Genomic DNA, 19,382 nt, shown 5'->3' on the forward strand with positions numbered 1-19,382 from the left:
ATATATGCTAGGTGATTGATCAAACAAAGGCATGCCACTATCCTAGAAAACTCAACCATTTAGTATGAGAGCATTCCGATATGTATAAAACCACCATCTACCATTTTGAATATCAACCGTTGAAGATTAATGGTTGAAATTAAAATTTGTGGTTGGTGAAGTTTTGTATTTCAAAATACTCTCATTTTTGGTAGGAACATAGAATTTTATATGAGGAACATGTCACCAAAATCTTAGTTTCAAGTTCATCGTCGTTTAGATTTAAAAAAAAAAGTCACCATGTCATGATAATGTCATTCTAACCATGTCATCGGATCCTTCCCCACAGATCCTTCCTTGTAATAGTCTTGTATACCCTATTAGTCTTTTTTGGATATATATATATATATATATATGTATACATATATCAGTCTCACTTGTAGAAAATATACTTCCCATCTCTCTTGCAAGGAAATCTCAAACCGAGTAGACTTGTCTTGATTGTTTCTGACATTACTAATATACACTTATTCTTGAGAACCGTATTTATAGCCACTTAATTTCCTCATTTTTACTCGTGAATTCTGTCATAACGTGAAAACACAACAAGTTATGTATCTTGTAACAAACACCAGTACTAAATTGCCAAATCGTTTCGTAACATACCGAATCAATCGTATAATGATCGAAAGTATATGGACCCAACTCTCGCACAAACTTAAGGTCATCACCAGTGTGGAACACGATTAATGATTATTTTAGATAGTCAAGATAAAACCAACTGTCAGCACGCTCGAGATATTCATTCCATGCCGATTTTAAAAATTAATTATATGAAAATATATGAAAGTTTAACAGTTGGCATACTCTAAAAATTAATATGGCTACTATCAAACAGTCGACATGTTACACATTCATCTTTTATACCGAGAGACATCCAAAATTACTGCCTAATTTAAAGAGATAGTCGGCATAGTTGGTGGCCCATCATATTATGCCTATTGTGAAACCAAAGTAATTTTTAATGGGGATATTATTCGACACAGTCAACAATGTTGGATTTCTTCGATCATGCCAATTATTGCCTGATAGATTGGGGACCTACTGTGGGCATGGTTAGATGATAAATACCATACCGATTCTTTGAAATCGTTACGACATTCATCATTTATCTGTGTCGACTATGGGTATGTTTTATACATATAACCCACGAATAGAAAGAATCCTAGAAAAAAATAAGAGGTAGCTAAAAAACTTCGAGGAGAAACATAATCGACTGCATTGATTTCAGTAGCTACGCCACCCATGGAATTTAAGGAACCTAAAGGAGCATGGGTCATATATTCCGCAGAACGCCGTTCTTGCCAAGGTTGGATGTCTTTTTTCAGCCTGCTCAAGTCCAAGCCATTTGGACCCCTTAGAGGTTCCAACCAGAGAGCGCGGAGGTCCCAAAACGCATAGTTTCTCCTCCAAAAATGGCCTCCCCTGTTGGGGAACGCATTAGATATTTACCTAAACCGGTAGGTCCCTGAGAGGATCCCACGTAACATACCATGCGAATCAAACCATAAAAATCACATTTAAACTCATCTGGACTTATATCCGAGCATCCAAAGGTTCACTCGGAGCATTTATATCATTAGTTTCTTCATTTTCCTTATACGAATGTTCACTTGATCCTTCATGCTCAAAAATACCTTGGTTTAGGGTTTATTCGTTGATGAAATTTTGATAATCTAAAAATGCAGCAACCGAGAATCGTTATAAAAACAACGTAAACTCTTGATAAGATGAGGATTCCCCAAAGTCAAATTCCTCACTAAATTCTCTCATTTCCCTAGAATCTCCCAAAATTCTTCTTCTTCTCCCACCATACTAACGTTCTTACAAAATAAAATCAACTCACCCAAAACCTTAAAATTTTATCTTAGTTAAAAAACTAATCTATTAACTAACAACTGATTAACATCATAGATAATTTAGACATTACAAGATGTATGTGGACGAGGATTTATCAAGATTACTCGAGAGTGTATCTATTTTATTTTTGCATCCCCCATTTATAGAGGCACCCCTAATATGGGTTCAGTTGTTAGTCATTAACAAGCTAATATATTAACTAACAACTGATTAACATTAAAGATAATTTAGCCATTACAAGATGTATTTGGAGGAGGGGTTATCGAGAGTGTATCTATTTTATTTTTGCATCTATTTTATACGCTCTCGACTAATCTATTACTCGAGAGTGTATAATATAAAATCAGTCCAGATGTTGAAAGAAAGACTTATTTCAAAAGTTTGGAAACAAATTTTAGTTCATGTAGACAAACTTAAAATTTGCATTTCCTGTTGGCACACACCCATATATTTAAGGCTGTGTTTGATAATAAAGAAATGAAACAATTTCATGGAAAGTGTTTTCATGGAATCAGTTTCTTAGAGATGGCAAGGAAAGACTTTCCATGGAATTCCATGGAATTGAGTTTAAAACATCCTTTAGGCAACGCTTTTTTTTTTTGCAATTCCATGAAAATATGTATTCAATCAAACGATGAAAAACACGATATTTCCATCGAAATGTGGATAATTCCATGGAATTAAATCCTATCAAACACAACCTAAATTAAGTATTCGTACCTTCCCTATCTTGTTTTTTTTTGTTTTTGCTGGCCATTTGCTAATCGATAAGTCTCTTAACTAGGTATTGTACATATGGATATGGAATGTTCAAGGGACTTTCACAACGGCCTATTAGCAATGGATTGGATGCCCCACTCTAATAGTCCTACATTGGGCTATCAGCCAAACAAAGATTATTGAAAACTCTTGAGTTGAATAAGGTATGCGTACATTGGGCTATCAGCCAAACAAAGATTATTGACAACTCTTGAGTTTTTTTTTTTGACACATAAAGAAAAAAAAAACACAAAACACAAAATTCCTGGGTGAAATAGATTCTTAGCTTTTGATACTGTTTATATAGCCAAACATCAGAAATATACTGTTTATATAGCCAATTTGGATATTTGGCCCAGGAAAATTAAAATAAAAAAATATGTCTTACCTAAAATACCCCTAACCTTCTAAACTCTTCTTTTCAAAGAGAATTTATTTCTCTTTTCAAAACCTCCCCGTCCCGGCAGAGCTCGTTTATTCCTCACCTGCAGAATTCGATCAAAGTTTCAGAGCTCGTGTCTTTTTCAGATCTGGTTGATCAATCATGGTGATTAATGACTGTTGAATAGTTTGTTGAATCGAAGTTTCAATTGGAGTTTCAACTGTTGAATCGAAGTTTCATCTAATAGCGTCGAACGGTAAATTATCTGCATAAAAAGTCTGCATAACTAGATATGCAGTACCATAAAAATCTGCATAACTAGTTATGCAGTATAATTTTTATACTGCATAACTAGCTATGCAGTACAAATAAAATGTGCATAACATGTTATGCAGTACAAAAACAAGTTATGCAGTACAAAATGTGCATAACAAAATATGCATTACAAATAAAATAAATGTACATAATATCTTTTTTTTTCCAGCTTTGGTTGGCTGAGCACTCTAACATAGCTGAGATATCATCATCAGACATTTTCAAGGTCAATCCCAATGCTACACCAAGAGCTGCAAGGTGGGACTTTGCAGCAATGAAGAAAGCAATGCTCAAGAAGCATATTTCAAGCTTAGAGGTACTTGTTTATGAACCTTAAGAATGAATGTATATTTCAAGCATATGAAAGCAAACATGCAGAACTGCATAACTTATTATGCATAACTTGTTTAACTGCATAAAATACGAACATTGTTTAACTGCATAACATCTTATGCAGATCCAAAAATAACTACATGACATGTTATGCATTGTTTAGAGTATCTGCATAAATTTTTATGCATATAAGAAGTGTTATTGTTTTTGTTAAGCATTCCCTGCGTCACTTATTGTTTTAATGCATAACATCTTATGCAGATCCAACATTGACAGTATGACAAGTTATGCATTGTTTAGGTTATCTGCATAAGTAGTTATGCATATAAAAGGGTTTTTACGCCTTCCCTGCGTCACTTATTGTTTTAATGCATAACATCTTATGCAGATCCAACATTGACAGTATGACAAGTTATGCATTGTTTAGGTTATCTGCATAAGTAGTTATGCATATAAAGTTTTTTTTACGCCTTCCCTGCGTCACTTATTGTTTAACTGCATAACATCTTATGCAGATCCAACATTGACAGCATGACCTGTTATGCATTGTTTAGGTTATCTGCATAAGTAGTTATGCATATAAAAGGGTTTTTACGCCTTCCCTGCGTCACTTATTGTTTTAATGCATAACATCTTATGCAGATCCAACATTGACAGCATGACAAGTTATGCATTGTTTAGGTTATCTGCATAAGTAGTTATGCATATAAAAGGATTTTTACGCCTTCCCTGCGTCACTTATTGTTTAACTGCATAACATCTTATGCAGATCCAACATTGACAGCATGACCTGTTATGCATTTTTTAGGTTATCTGCATAAGTAGTTATGCATATAAAAGGTTTTTTACGTCTTCAATGCGTCACTTATTGTTTAACTGCATAACATCTTATGCAGATCCAACATTGACAGCATGACCTGTTATGCATTGTTTAGGTTATCTGCATAAGTAGTTATGCATATAAAAGGGTTTTTACGCCTTCCCTGCGTCACTTATTGTTTTAATGCATAACATCTTATGCAGATCCAACATTGACAGCATGACAAGTTATGCATTGTTTAGGTTATCTGCATAAGTAGTTATGCATATAAAAGGGTTTTTACGCCTTCCCTGCGTCACTTATTGTTTAACTGCATAACATCTTATGCAGATCCAACATTGACAGTATGACCTGTTATGCATTGTTTAGGTTATATGCATAAGTAGTTATGCATATAAAAGGTTTTTTACGCCTTCAATGCGTCACTTATTGTTTAAATGCATAACATCTTATGCAGATCCAACATTGACAACATGACCTGTTATGCATTTTTTAGGTTATCTGCATAAGTAGTTATGCTACTGCTTCCTGCAACAATTTGGCACAAAACCAGTTAAATCATATTTTTAAATATGGATGAAACTCAATTATATCCTATCTTCAAAGCTAGATGAAAACCAGTTTCTGCAGGAATCAGATGAAACCCAGTTACATCCTATATATTTTGAAACCCTGATTCTTCAAATTGATTTAAAACCCTGATTCTTCACTGAACTGATAGATTGATTGAAACCCTAGAAACCTCTGATGTTGTAGAGTAGTGTTGATGGTGTTTGAAAACGGTTAATGAAAACCAATTTCACGAAAGTGTTGATGGTGAATGAAACCCAATTTCACGAAGGTGTTGAAGGTTGATGAAACTAGCAGACGGTGGAGGAAACTGATTTTCGGATGGTTTCTGATGAATCTGCTACTGTTGATGGTTAGGAGACGGTGGAGGAAATCGATTTCTGATGGTTTTTGGTGTAGGGAAACAGTGGACGAATTTGTTCCTCTTCTAGTTTGTGAGAAGATGAAGAAGAAGGATGTTGGCGGTTTTCATCTGAAGAGAGAAGGAGAACGTGGTTTTGTTGAGGAGACGGAGAACGTGCAGTTACAAAAGGGTAATTGGATCAGTTTCAATTAAAAAGTTGAACTGTCCATTTGACCCAGACGAAACTTTTACCAGTCCATATGGCCCAGAAAACTTGTGTTTTTGGCTATATAGCCCATTTCCTGGAAAAAAAAGAGGAAACGATTCGAATAAGGTATGCGGAAAGGAAACGATTTGGATATTTTCTGTGACGCGCGACAGTTTTACCCTAATAATTAGCATGTATTCAATTTACAGGGCTCTCGATTGAAAGAGTTCAATGACAATCCTTGTGGAGACCCAAACAGTTGAACATTTCACGTCTCTTGATAAATAAATTTCAAAAGAATGACATAAGCAAATGTACTTTATATTGTTGCATGGTTGCTCAAGTCAACATCATGACAAAAGTTTGGTTGACTTAATCTTAATTATTGGTCATAAAGCTAACATTTTAGTAGTCAACTTATGCAGACTATCCACAGCTCTAGACATTATCTGCCAATCCTCTGAAGTTTTAGATCACGGATGGCCCCCATGCATCACATGCAACGGAGTCCATTGTATTTTTTTGAAGGTTGGCCGAACCGCAGACAATGTTGATTGTATTGCATTGTTGGTTTTATCACAGTTTCATGATCTTCAAACGGAAATGAGAGGATAACACAAGCAGTCAAAATATGCCATATCTTAGAGCATGTGTGATGGATAGTCTCCATCCGGAGACTAAATTTTTCATATGAAAGAGTACTCGTCCATTAGAAAGAGTGAAGCTACTACGGCCAAAAATGAAAAAGGACACTAAACGGGTAATCATCCTCGTTTATATAAAAAATTTCAAAATTTAATAATAAAATAATAACTGGAAGGAAAAGTTATTTTTAAAAAAATTGAATTTGAGCATATACGGGAACAATCCCCCTTAAGATAGTAAAAAACAATATAGGCGGGGACAGTCCCCCGTCCAACATAAACTTCTTTTATTTTCTCAAATGGGGAGACAGTCTCCCGTCCAATGTTACACTACCAACCACTCGTTCACGTAAACGAGTGTATGAACGTGTTGGGGATGGAAGTGGGGTAAAAACTGCCCATAGTAACCTTTAATTAGCGCAAATTGGTAGTTCACTCCTTCAAATGAAAGAGTGACACTACCCATAGCTTTTGCTCTTATGATGAGGAAATCTTATGAGCGTAAAACGGCTACGTACTTGGAAGAGATGTGGTTTTTTCTCTTTTGTGTGTTTTTCGTATATATACGATTTCCGTTCGTATTTGGTAAATGTTTTTTTTTGTTGGGTTTCTCTGTATTGTACTTTTTCGATCTTAAACTCGTTATCCACTTGGATGTTTATTAACAAGCTTATTATAGGGGCGGCAGTGTGATAGTAATGTCTCTTTAGTTGGTTACTGGATGTCTTAAAGGGGATGTAAATTGACTAGGTTACCCTCCCCATTTTTTTACCTAAATCAAAACTAAATTGAAAATTTGTTTTCTTTCTTCTTCTCTTCTTCCCTTCTCCTCCTCCCATCAACCATAACCTCCATTAAAACTCAAAATTTCATCTTCTTCGATTAATCGACGATTCGAAAATTAATCAAGTGTAGTGTAATGACTTATATGAAGTATCTTTTGAAAAATCCAATTAGGGTTTAGTTTATCTTGTTTGATTTAAGTTTAATTTCTATCAAAAATTAGGGTTTTAGATGAAAATTGAAATTAAAGTTTCTGGGTTTATGTGAGTTACGGTTGATGTTAACTCTATTACGAACCGTAACTGGAGATTTTGATGTTGTTACGGTTGGTAAAAGTTCAACTACCAAATGTATGTTCTTGTATCTGAGAATTTTATTCAGTTACGGTGGTAACAATTCTAGTTTACTAACTGTAACTCAGTTACGGTTGGTATCCAGCATTTGGTTACCAACCGTAACTCAGTTAAGGTTGGTATACAACATTTGGTTACCAACCGTAACTCAGTTACGGTTGGTATCGAGCATTTAGTTACCAACCATAACTGGTTTTACAATTGGGTTTTCCCCAAATTTAAACAGTTACGTTTGGTAGTTCATCTTTTACGAACCGTAACTATGAATTACGGTTGGTTACGAGCAAAATGCCAATCGTAATTAGCTCTGAAAATGTAAGAAATTGAATTTTTTTACGTATTTGAGCAACAAACTAATTTAGAAGTATACCTGGTCATTTTCAGGCATTGGGTTTTCACTTTGCTGGTTAATTTCTTCAATTGATTGAGATTGACCTTCACTTTGGGTTAAAACTTCTCTACCATCTCCAAACTTTTTTTTTTAAACTCTAAAATCTGATTTTGTTTTGATTTTGAGTTAATATAAGTGAAATTAATCATCAACATTAAACTTGATTATCATCACTAAACTAGGTTATCAATTATGAGGGTTAATTTGTTATTTCCAGTTATTTTGATAAGGGACACCTTGAATGATCATGTAATGACCCTTTTTGTCCTATTGGAATGCCGCCCCTATAATAAGGTTGTTTATTAATGAGAACACATTTTGTTTAGAAAATATAAAAAACCTATCGCATGTCAAAAGGTAGAGAAATAAGAACGATTTTTTGGGGACCATGGTTTTTTTGTGGGGACCATTGTTTTATTTTGGGTAAGACATTAGAAGTAAATCTAGGTCACACCTTATCTAGATATTTATATTAATACCTAAATTACGTTCTTAATTAATTTTGGGTAATGATTAGTTAGTGTTAATAATAGTTAGTGTAATGATTAAGTTAAAGATAATTAGTGACATTAAAAAATCAGATGTTTTTTTTAAAGAAGTATTGAGATAGTAAAGTTAAAGAAGATGAAGAAGGAAAACATGAAAAACGATGGATTTTACCAACCACAATCGGAGGAAGAGTATTTGGGTACCCAGGTATGCTTCAAACTTAGATAATGTTGGTTGAATTGCTCCAAATTTTCAAAAAAAATGTAAAATTTTAGAGTAGATTTGGGCTTGTTCGGTTACCTTATGTGAAGAACAGATTACCGAACTCATCTGAAAGTGTAGTTCGGTTACTTTTTCCAAACACGCAGGTTACCAAACTCGCTCTTTAATGGAGGTTTTTAGTCGTTCAGTTAATAGACATGTTACCGAACTTTGTTTATAGAATTTACAGAGTCATGTTCGGTTGGTTCACAAACTTTAACGTAACAACATATCTAACCGAACTCCACATGTATGCAATTAGTAAAGAGTTCGGTTTGTTAAAAAAATTTGCGAACAAACCGAACATAGTGGGACAAGTTCGGTTAAATCATAATTCAACATAGTGGGAAAAATAACACAGTTCGGTTACATTTTTTTTTTTTGTATTATGGGTAGAGTTCGGTTACTAACTAGTTTTAGAATTTTTTGCGAACCAACCGAACAGAGTGGGAAAAGTTCGGTTGAATGAGAACTCAACATAGTGGAAAAAATAGCACAGTTCGGTTACATTGGATTTTTTTTTTCTTTTTGTAATATGGGTAGAGTTCGGTTACTAGATAGTTTTAGAAATTTTTGCGAACCAACCGAACTCGCAGTTCGGTAACCTAATTTTAAATCCTATTGAACCGCACTGTTCTTCGTGTTCTTCCTTTCAGGAAATTCGGTTAAGAAACTAGGATTTTTGTGAAACGCGTCCTAACCGAACAAAGCACTGTAACTTCCATATGAACCCTATTTTGATGATATCTATTCAATTAAAAGCACTGTAACTTCCATATGAATAATTTTCAATCGAACGAGGAACGTCAAGGAAAGAGAGAAGAAGAAGAGAATAATTTATTTTTTTCAAAACTAAAAAATTTCGATTCCCCTACTATTTCTGTTTTTGATTTTGATTTCGATTTTGATAATAGATTCATTTAAATTAGATGTATATGATTAAATTTATATAGTTATTAGGTTAGTTTTAATTTAAATTAAAATAAAGGATAAATGTGTATTTACCTAACTTTAGGACACCCCTTATAAATATAGGGAGGTTGGCCTAATAAGACCATGGTCCCTAAAAAATCATTCAGAAATAAAGGAACATGGTCGGTGCACAAATAAAGGGCTTCATGTGTGGCTGGTTAATTTCTTTGAAGCAACCCTCGAAAAGAAAAATGTCTTCCTCTTTTTTTGTGGTGAGCCCATTTTTTTTTTTGTCTATGACTCCATTGGAGCGGAACCAAAAGTAACTAGTCCTCAATTTCTCCAAGAGATAAAAGGTTCTGTCGGGTTGGTGGTTCAACCCTAAACATTTGACATCATGGGCAACTGTTCCACAAATGCAATTTGCCAAAGCAATCATTCTTCAGTTGATTAAATCCAACCATGTGCTACCAATTGTGTCACAGTCTTCCACAATGTAGCAATTGGTGGATATTTTCAATATTGTTTGCTTCCATTCCGTGATAGAATTTTCTGGTTTTGAATTTTCAAAACCTAATTCGGCTTCCAGAAATTTCTACAGTCGCGTCTCTTCCCATTAATGGATGACGACTTTTGATAATGCATGTTGAAGATGAAACGACATCTCCAAAAGGCATGAAATTAACCCTCTACAAATAGCGAAGGATTCTTCCCATTACGATCATCAAAACTCTTTCTCTCTAAGCATCTTCAGAATTAATAACATTGTGTTCTTGGTTGGGTCAAGGAAATACAACCTTTGAATCCAACAACGTTGTTAGGGATTCATTGTATCCTGACAGTAATATTTTGCTGACCAATTGTACTCGCCAATTATTTGGGAAGGATCGAAATAATTGCTGAAAAGAATCGCAAGGCCGTGAAGTTCCAGTGATACAACATTCTTTTCGTTCTTTGTTTTCATCCTCTATTACCCTGGATTTTCCAACAACAATATCACGTCACGTGGACGGAAATTTTACGTAAATTGTCATCATTTTAGAGCTTCGAATATGTGATAGGAGATTGCAGCGATTTTTTTCCTTCTTTTTGGTATTCTTTAAAGTGAATAGTTAGCACCTCAGAATGTACATAGTTGCACTTGCAGACGGCTGCAGCACCAGTTCAAGGGTCACATGCAAACATAAGTCATAATGACTTATGGAGAATTCTTCTTGATCAGTTGATGTGTAGCTCTTTTTAATCAAAAGAGTGGTTCAGTTTAGTCATTCCTCGTGCTACTTTGAGATTTTTAAGTCGCAAAGGGAGACAACAATATTTATCAATTGAAATCTTAGTCACGAAAAATTTGTTGATTCTCTAACTCTTAAGGTCCTCTATAGTCTTCGAACCGAATTCTTTGATTCTACTATTTGGTACATTTTAGCTTAATGAGTTGAAAGTCTCTTATTAAAAATAGAAGAACAAATATATAAAAAAAAATAATAAAAAATACATTGTTAAATTCGTCGGTAAGATATTCAGCTCTTAAAAAATCTGCTCTAGAAGCAAGGGAATAACCAAAAACGTTAGCCAAATTTCGTGTTCCAAACGTATATTTTTTGGACATCTTTTGTCAACGTATTAGTTTTTCTGTATATTTTTCGTACGTATCTTTCGTCAGCGTACCATTTTTTTTTTGATCAGTAAAGAAAGAAATTTATTGATCAAAATAGGAATACAAGAGGCTTAAATCGTCTAGGGGAAAAGAAAAAGAAAGAAGGAAAAAAAAAGACTTGGCAAAACAAGTCCAAAAAACCAAAAACCCTATAACAAACTAAGGAGGGAAATAAACAGCAACCCAATTCTCAACTACATGATTAAAAGGGACATCTTCAAAATCCTTATAGCTAAAGCCCATTCGAACAAACTGTATTTGACCATCTGAATAACATGAGCCTTATTATGAGCTTTGTCTGTGAATACTCTCGCATTTCTTTCCTTCCAGGTGCACCAGAGAACTGCAACAACTAAGAGATTCCAAATTAATTTTTTTTTGAACAGTGTCAAAATTCAGTTGCCAGGCTAAAAGAGCTGCAGGAACAGTTGATGGCATTGTGAAACAAACATTCAACTTTCCCATAAAGTGTTGCCATATACCAGCTACAAACTCACACTGCAAGAAGAGGTTGGAAGTTGTTTCATCATTGTTGAAGAAAATACAGTGGAAGGTTCCACAATACATTTTCGAATAAGAGAGTCTCTTGTAGAAAATATGAAATAACTTAAGCACCAGTCGAAGAAAGTAATCTTTGGAGGATATTTTTGTTGCCATAAAAATTGAAATATGTCTTGACTTGGAGCTTCAACTGTTGCCAGTAACTTGTCATAACAGGATTTAACTGAAAACTTCTTTTTTGCTGTAAGAGCCCATTGAAAAACATCTTCGCAGTTTGGATTTAAACTGAAGTCTGTCAAAATTTCATGAATAATATCAAATTCTCCATTAGCTTCAGATGATAGCCTTCTAGGGAGTTTAAGATTTTGGAAAAGGTCGGAGAGAGATCCTGAACAAACAGAAGCAACGGAGAGAAACTTAGAACTTGCAACTGCATATAGATGAGGAAAAATATTGCATAGAGCATCATCCAACAACCAACTATCTTCCCAAAACCTTGTTCTCTGCCGATTCTTAACCTTAAATTTTAAATTTTGTAAGAAAAACTCATTTCTCTGCATAATACCGCTCCAAACTGAAACACCATAAGTGCCTTTTGGCTACTTAGAAAACCATTCTAAACCATCAGTACCATATTTTTCATTAATAATTCTCCTCCACAAAACATCAGACTCATTTGCAAATCTCCAAAGCCATTTAACTAAAAGAGCATTATTCATAATTCTCAGTTTTTTAACACCCAATCCTCCATTTCTCTTCCTTCGACAAATCACATCCCATTTAACCAGATGTAGCTTCTTGTGTCCTTTGTTATCATTCCACGGGAAATTCCTCATTATTCTTTCCAGTTTGAGCTCAATTGATTTAGGCATATCAAACAGACACATAAAATAAACAGGTAAACTTGAAAGTACACTGTTAATAAGAACAATTTTACCCGCTCTTGTAAGATAAGGTTTTTTTCCAGGCTGCAAGCTTTGCATTGAACCTGTCTATTAACCTATCCCACTTATGAATGCCTTTATATTTATCACCTAAAGGAAATCCCAGATAAATTGTTGGAAAAACTAAGGTGTAGCAGCCTAAAAGAAAAGTAAACTCATTCATGTCCCCATTATAACCCACTGCAGATAAGTGGATTTTTGCAAAATTAATACTTATACCAGTGAGCAATTCAAAGCATAATAAGAGAATTCTAAGAAACATAACTTGATCCACAGAAGCATCCAAAAAAATGAAAATGTCATTAGAAAATTGAAAATGACTAACCTTAGTGCCAGAATTTGAAACTTGAAAACCATTAATATAGCCGTCCTCTTGTGCTTTCTTCATCATAGCAGTTAAGGCTTCTCCAACAATTAAGAATAAAAAAGGTGACAAAGGATCACCTTTTATGATGCCTTTTTTTCTCTTGAAATACCCCTCAGAAGATCCATTAATAAGAACTGAATATGTTACATGCTCAACACAACATTGTATCCATCTTCTCCACTTTAGACATATCTCATCTTCTATAAAGCATTGTCAATGAAGTTCCAATTAACATGGTAAAATGCCTTTTCAAATTATATTTACAAAGTAGACCAAGTACTCCAGTTTTAATTCTTGAGTCAATCAGCTCATTTGCAATAAGAACCCCATCCAGAATCTGTCTTTGTTTTATGAAAGCTGACTGTTGTTGAGATATAACATTAGGTAGAGATAATTTGAATCTTTCTGTCAAAACTTTAGATAGAATTTTGTACACTCCATTAACCAGACTTATAGGCCTCAATTCCTTGATTTCTTCAATGGCATTCTTCTTTGGTATAAGGGAAATGAAAGTGTTTTTCAACCTCCAATCTAAAAAACCTTTCTCCGGCGGTTCCTTAAAAACATTGAAAACTTCAATTCTTATTGAAAAAGAGGGGTCTAATAACACCACCCAATATTTCACTTAGCAATCTGTATGGACTAACTCCAATATACTTTGCTAGAGAATCAACTAGATACTCAGACTCAATCTAGATTAAAGTATATCGAGGAGTTAATATCTCTCTCTTGTTTTGATTTACTCGAGCTAACAGAAATCAGCGAGTCCTTAATCAAACACAAGGAATAACTTGGATGGTACCAAAGACCAATATTCAAGGATCAATCAATATCAATCAACAACCAAGGGTCGGATTTCCAATTGATTGATTCAAACGCATAACCTGTATTATTTAAATTATATAAACGAATATAATGCGGAAATAGAAATAACACAGACACCATAAATTTTGTTAACAAGGAAACCGCAAATGCAGAAAAACCCCGGGACCTAGTCCATATTGAACACACACTGTATTAAGCCGCTACAGATATTAGCCTACTCCAAGCTAACTTCGGACTGGACTGTAGTTGAACCCCAGTCAGTCTCCCACTGATCCAAGGTACAGTTGTACTCCCTACGCCTCTGATCCCAGCAGGATATTGCGCACTTGATTCCCTTAGCTGATCTCACCCACAACTAAGAGTTGCTACGACCCAAGGTCGAAGACTTAACAATAAACAAATCTGTCTCACACAGACAAGTCTATCAAAGGATCAATCTGTCTCCTACAGATAAACCATAAAAGGTTTTGTTCCTTCTTTTGATAATAAACAAGAACCAATTGATAATACGGTCTTATATTCCCGAAGAACATCCTAGAGTTATCAATCACCTTACAACAATCTTAATCGTATGGTAGCGAAACAAGATGTTGCAGAATCACAAACAATGAGACGAAGATGTTTGTGATTACTTTTTATATCGAAGATATCAATCTCAATCCAATCAATCTGATTGTACTCGTACGATAGAAGATGCAAGATCAGATCACACAACTACGATAAAAGTAGTATTTGTCTGGCTTCACAATCCCAATGAAGTCTTTAAGTCGTTAACATGGTTTTAGAAGAAAAAAACCAAAGGTTAAAGGAGAACCGACTCTAGTATGCAAACTAGTATCACAGGTGAGGTGTGAGGATTTTTTTTGCACAGATACTAGAGTTCCCCTTATATAGTCTTTCAAATCAGGGTTTGCAATTAAGTTACCTTGGTAACAAAGCAATCAATATCCACCGTTAGATGAAAACCTGATTTAGATTCAAGCTAATATTTCTCAATTGTTAGATTAAAAACTTATCTTATTACACAAACTTGACAATGCACGCTTCTAGGTTTGTTAAACGTACCCAAACGTATGCACTTGTTGGTTCAACAATAGTTAACCAAAAGGTTAGCCATATGAGCATTCCATATCAACCACGTTCTTCTTCACTATAACTAGTTCAAATGATTTCAAATGAACTAGTTGGAGAGTTGTACAATTGCAAGGAAATCTCATGTACTACACAAGACACAATTGAAGCAAAGATGATTTGATTCACTTGAATCGGTTCATGAACTTTTATATCCACGGTTTGCAAAATGCATTCCTTAGTCTTTTTAAGTTTAATTTCAGAAATCATCTTCAGATATATAACCTTCTCAAGTTCGCAGACTAGGTTCGCGGACTTAAGTTACCGGGCAGAGTTTACAAACTCCAGCAGAAATTCTCGGGTATGAGAACTTCGCCGGTTCGCGGACTGGGTTCACGGACTTGGCTCACGCCATTCTTCCGATACTCTTGATCAACAAAGTTCGCAAACTTTGGTTCAAGGAATAGGACTTATACATAAATGTGTTTCCACAACAATGCTTATGTCCACCATTGGTTATGTAATCTAAACTCTCATTTCAATCATTGAAACATTCTTAGAGGACGTTATATAGTTGTTGCACCATTTCTCGTCAAAGAAATTTTTAAGATGATTGAAACATATCGTGACTTTCGTCACATGGTAAAGATAAACTTGGTTAAAGCAAAAAGCTTACCAACTCATATTTCGAGATATAGATAGGCGAGGTATACTCGGCTCGAAATACCAAATGTGTATAATCAAAGTCTATATATATAGCATACGACTTCTTGTCTCAAAGAGTAGGAGATAGAGTAGATAGACTTTTGAGTGATAGATAAGTTCAAGTCTTCACATACCTTTTTGTCGAGAATTTCCACCGGTTCCTTGAGTAGTTCTTCTACTTGTATGATGAATCGCCATGAAGTCCTTGAGCTCAACTACACTTTCTATACTAGTCCGAGACTTAGCTATAATAGACTAGAATCAAGACTTATAGTTTTGATCACTAACATTGACAAACATGCTTGAGATATCAACGCATGCGAGTTTGACCGAGCAATGCTCTAACACTTATAATGCTCCAAGTCTTCTGGTAGAATTCAATAGGATACACATCTGGCCCAGGGGTCTTGTTCTTCGTAAGACCCTTTATAGCATTCAGAACTTTTTCTTCCTCAATCTCCCTTTCTAACCATGCCCTCATATTAGCAGTAATTGAACTAAAGAATAAATCATCCATTTGAGGTCTAGAAAAAGATTGATCCTGAAAAATATTCTTGAAGTATTCAACAATGCCAACTTTGATTTCATCCTGATCCATTGTTATCTGACCATTTACTTTAATCTTAGCAATGTGCCTATCTGAAGCAATTTTGTGAATCAATTTTGTGTTTTTATCCATACCCTTCATGTTCTGCAATTTTGCCCTACTTCTTCGTTTCTCATCTTCAAGAATAATTAAGTTGCAATAGTCATGTCTTGCCTCCAGTCTTAATTTGATCCCATTGAGCTTCTGTTGGACCATTATTTGCATCTTCTTCTGCATCTAGTTGATTAAAAATCTCCTACAAATCTTCTAGCTGTCTGTCCACCTGACCAAACTCTTCATTTGCTCCATATTTTTAACTTGTCTTTTAAAGCTTGTAACTTCTTACAAAGAATGAAACCTGCACTACCTTCAAAAGTGAAAGAGTCCCACCAAGTTTGCATTAAAAATAAAAACATAGGATGAGTTAGCCAGAATAACTCAAAGCGAAAAGGTCCAGGTCTACCAACAATACCTTCAAAAAACAAAGCAAGAGGACAATGATCTGAGCAAGGTCTAGACAAGGCCAATTGAGTGACAGTAGGGTAAATAGTTTCCCAATCTGGAGAAACAGAAACCCTATCTATTCTTCTCCTTATGTTATGAATTTGATTGTTATTCCAAGTATAAGTTGCTCCCATTAGTGGAAAATCTATGAGTTCATGAGTGGCAATAAACCTGTTAAATCCTGTCATTCCATTTGTAGAAGTACCTCCAGATGACCTCTCATAAGAAAATCTAGCTTCATTGAAGTCGCTACTAATAACCCATGGTAAAGGCCGATAACATCTAGTCTCCTCCAATTCCCTCCAAAAAAATTTCCTTTGAGTTGGATTTGTTGGAGCATAAACACCAGTGAAAACCCATTCAAAGTTGCTTGAAACCAAATTACAATGAAGATAAATATAATGATTCCTAATTAAAGTGTCAATAACATTAATTTTAGATTCATCCCACATTTATAAAATCCCTCCAGAGTAACCTTCTGATAGAGCATCAACCCACTTCACATTATTGTTACCCCAAATCTGAGCTACAATAGAATCAGAACACTGTTGAATTTTAGTTTCTGATAAAACCAAAATAGTAGGATTTCATTCTCTAACTTTTCTCATAATAATATCTCTTCTATGAATATCATTCAAACCACGAACATTCCAACATACAAAGTTTTTATCCATAAAAGAGAAAACCAACTTCAGAAAAGATAAAAAACACATACTGATTTTCTTTGTCAAAAGTGATGAGGTGTCTTTTAACTGATTCAAGGATCAAATCACTTGTATCATGTTCTTTTCGATCAAAATAGAACCCCAATTTTGGTGCCACTTCATTAATTTGAATTAAATTTGAATCAAATTGCTCTCATGTTTTTGTATCTACTTTATGTCGAAGAGTACTCCATCTTGACTTGAAATTAGGCCTCAAATGAGAAATGCTTATCGACGTTTAAAAAGAAGAATTATTTTCTGGTACTGCCTCCAGCGCAAGAACCTCATCTAGCTAAACCAAATTTTGAATTGACACAGCTTCGGTAATATAATGACGTATATCTTCTTCGTTATTCGAGATAATTCCATCATTGGATATTTGGTTCCCATTTTGGTCCTCTACGGAATGATGTTGTATATCCGTGGTCTGACTCGGAATCAGTTCTCTAATTGGTTCTAATTGAGGAATCGATTTTGATGGATGAACCGGTATTGGGCCTAAGATAGACTCTGTTTTCACACTCATATTCAATATGGTATTGTTTCAAGAACCCGTAACCGATTTCAGAATATTATTTGAAGAATTCAAATTTAAATCCTCCTCAGCTAGCACATAAGCTTATTTTTCACGCCTAACATCATTATCCAAAATTCTGTTATTAGCAGCTGAAAAATCTGAAGAAGAGTTTGTTTTTTCCAAAACTAACGACGCCTTCTCTTAAGGTAAGAATTATGATTCGGTGGTTGACTAGATCAGCATCTCCATTGATGAAGATCATATAGTTGATCGAGATTGAGAAAGACACACCATTGACAGTAAAAATTAACTTTCCTCGAATCATATTCTTGACCTTAATTCTGATGGCTGATAAATCTTCCAAATTGACTGTACTTGAATGTACTTCCATAAGTACACCACACCTATTACCCAATGCCTCATAAACTGCAGAATTCCATAAATTAAAAGGAACTCCTTAAACCTCAATTCAGTCTCCCTCATCTATGATTGATGGAAGAAACTCTACTGCATTAACAGCAGGCCACCAAGGATATAATCGAAGAGTGTTTGAATTATAAAACCAGAAGCCATTAGCAAGTATTAGTTCCTTTATCCTCTGTGATGGAGAAAAAATTAGTGCTCTATGATTATCAAAAGGATAAAGACCAAAAGAATCATTCAGCTCAAATCTAGTAGTAATCTCCTTACCAATCCTTGGCCAAAGATTTGCATAAGTAGAATAATTCACCACTATAGTATTCTCCCAAAACTTTTCCTGTGAAACAATATTGCAACATCTGAGGCATGAACTTTTTCTACTGGAATCTTCTCAGATGATTCAGAAACACGAGAGAAAACTGAAGATTTTTGAATTGAAATAAAAGAATCATAACCTCCGACAAATCTTTTCCATTAAGTACCATTTTCAGCAATCGAAAAAAACACTCGATGCGAAGATTAGCTATCTATAGGAGTGGTTAATTTAAAAAATTCTCCAAATCTATTAGTAGAACGAAAAAGATTAATTTTCTGAACATCCTTTCCATGGTTCCAGAACCAATCCCCATAAAATCATTTCTTAGATTCTTTCTTCATTATTGAGAAAAACCAATCGGCTCTAGCTTTTGATAGATAGAAACTTAAATCGTTCTTTGAGTTCCTTGTAACCTCCTTAATAGTAATACCCCTTCTTCTTTTATTTCCTTCATTTGCGAGAATAAAGAATTTATACTCACAATCGATGCTAACTGAAAATGGTTTGAAGCTTTTAGATCTTGAAACTAAATTCCAATCAGAATCAATATCAGTATCTGATGATTCTGATGAACAACCACAAACCACGTCTGCCCATAATTTCTTCTGTGTCTTCTCCAAATCGTAACCTTGTCTAACTCTGAACTCTTGATCATTGCTCCTCTGCCCTGCAAAGATCCGCTGCTCCCGACTTCCACTCTCTCTATCACTACGATCCCATTATTAAGCACAATCCCTGAATCCATCCTATGTTTCCTAATCCGATTAGCCTGTGAGTTTTCAGAAAAAACTCCATTAGCAAAA

Source organism: Papaver somniferum, unplaced genomic scaffold (assembly GCF_003573695.1).
Source record: "Papaver somniferum cultivar HN1 unplaced genomic scaffold, ASM357369v1 unplaced-scaffold_99, whole genome shotgun sequence".
Taxonomy (NCBI): Eukaryota; Viridiplantae; Streptophyta; class Magnoliopsida; order Ranunculales; family Papaveraceae; genus Papaver; species Papaver somniferum.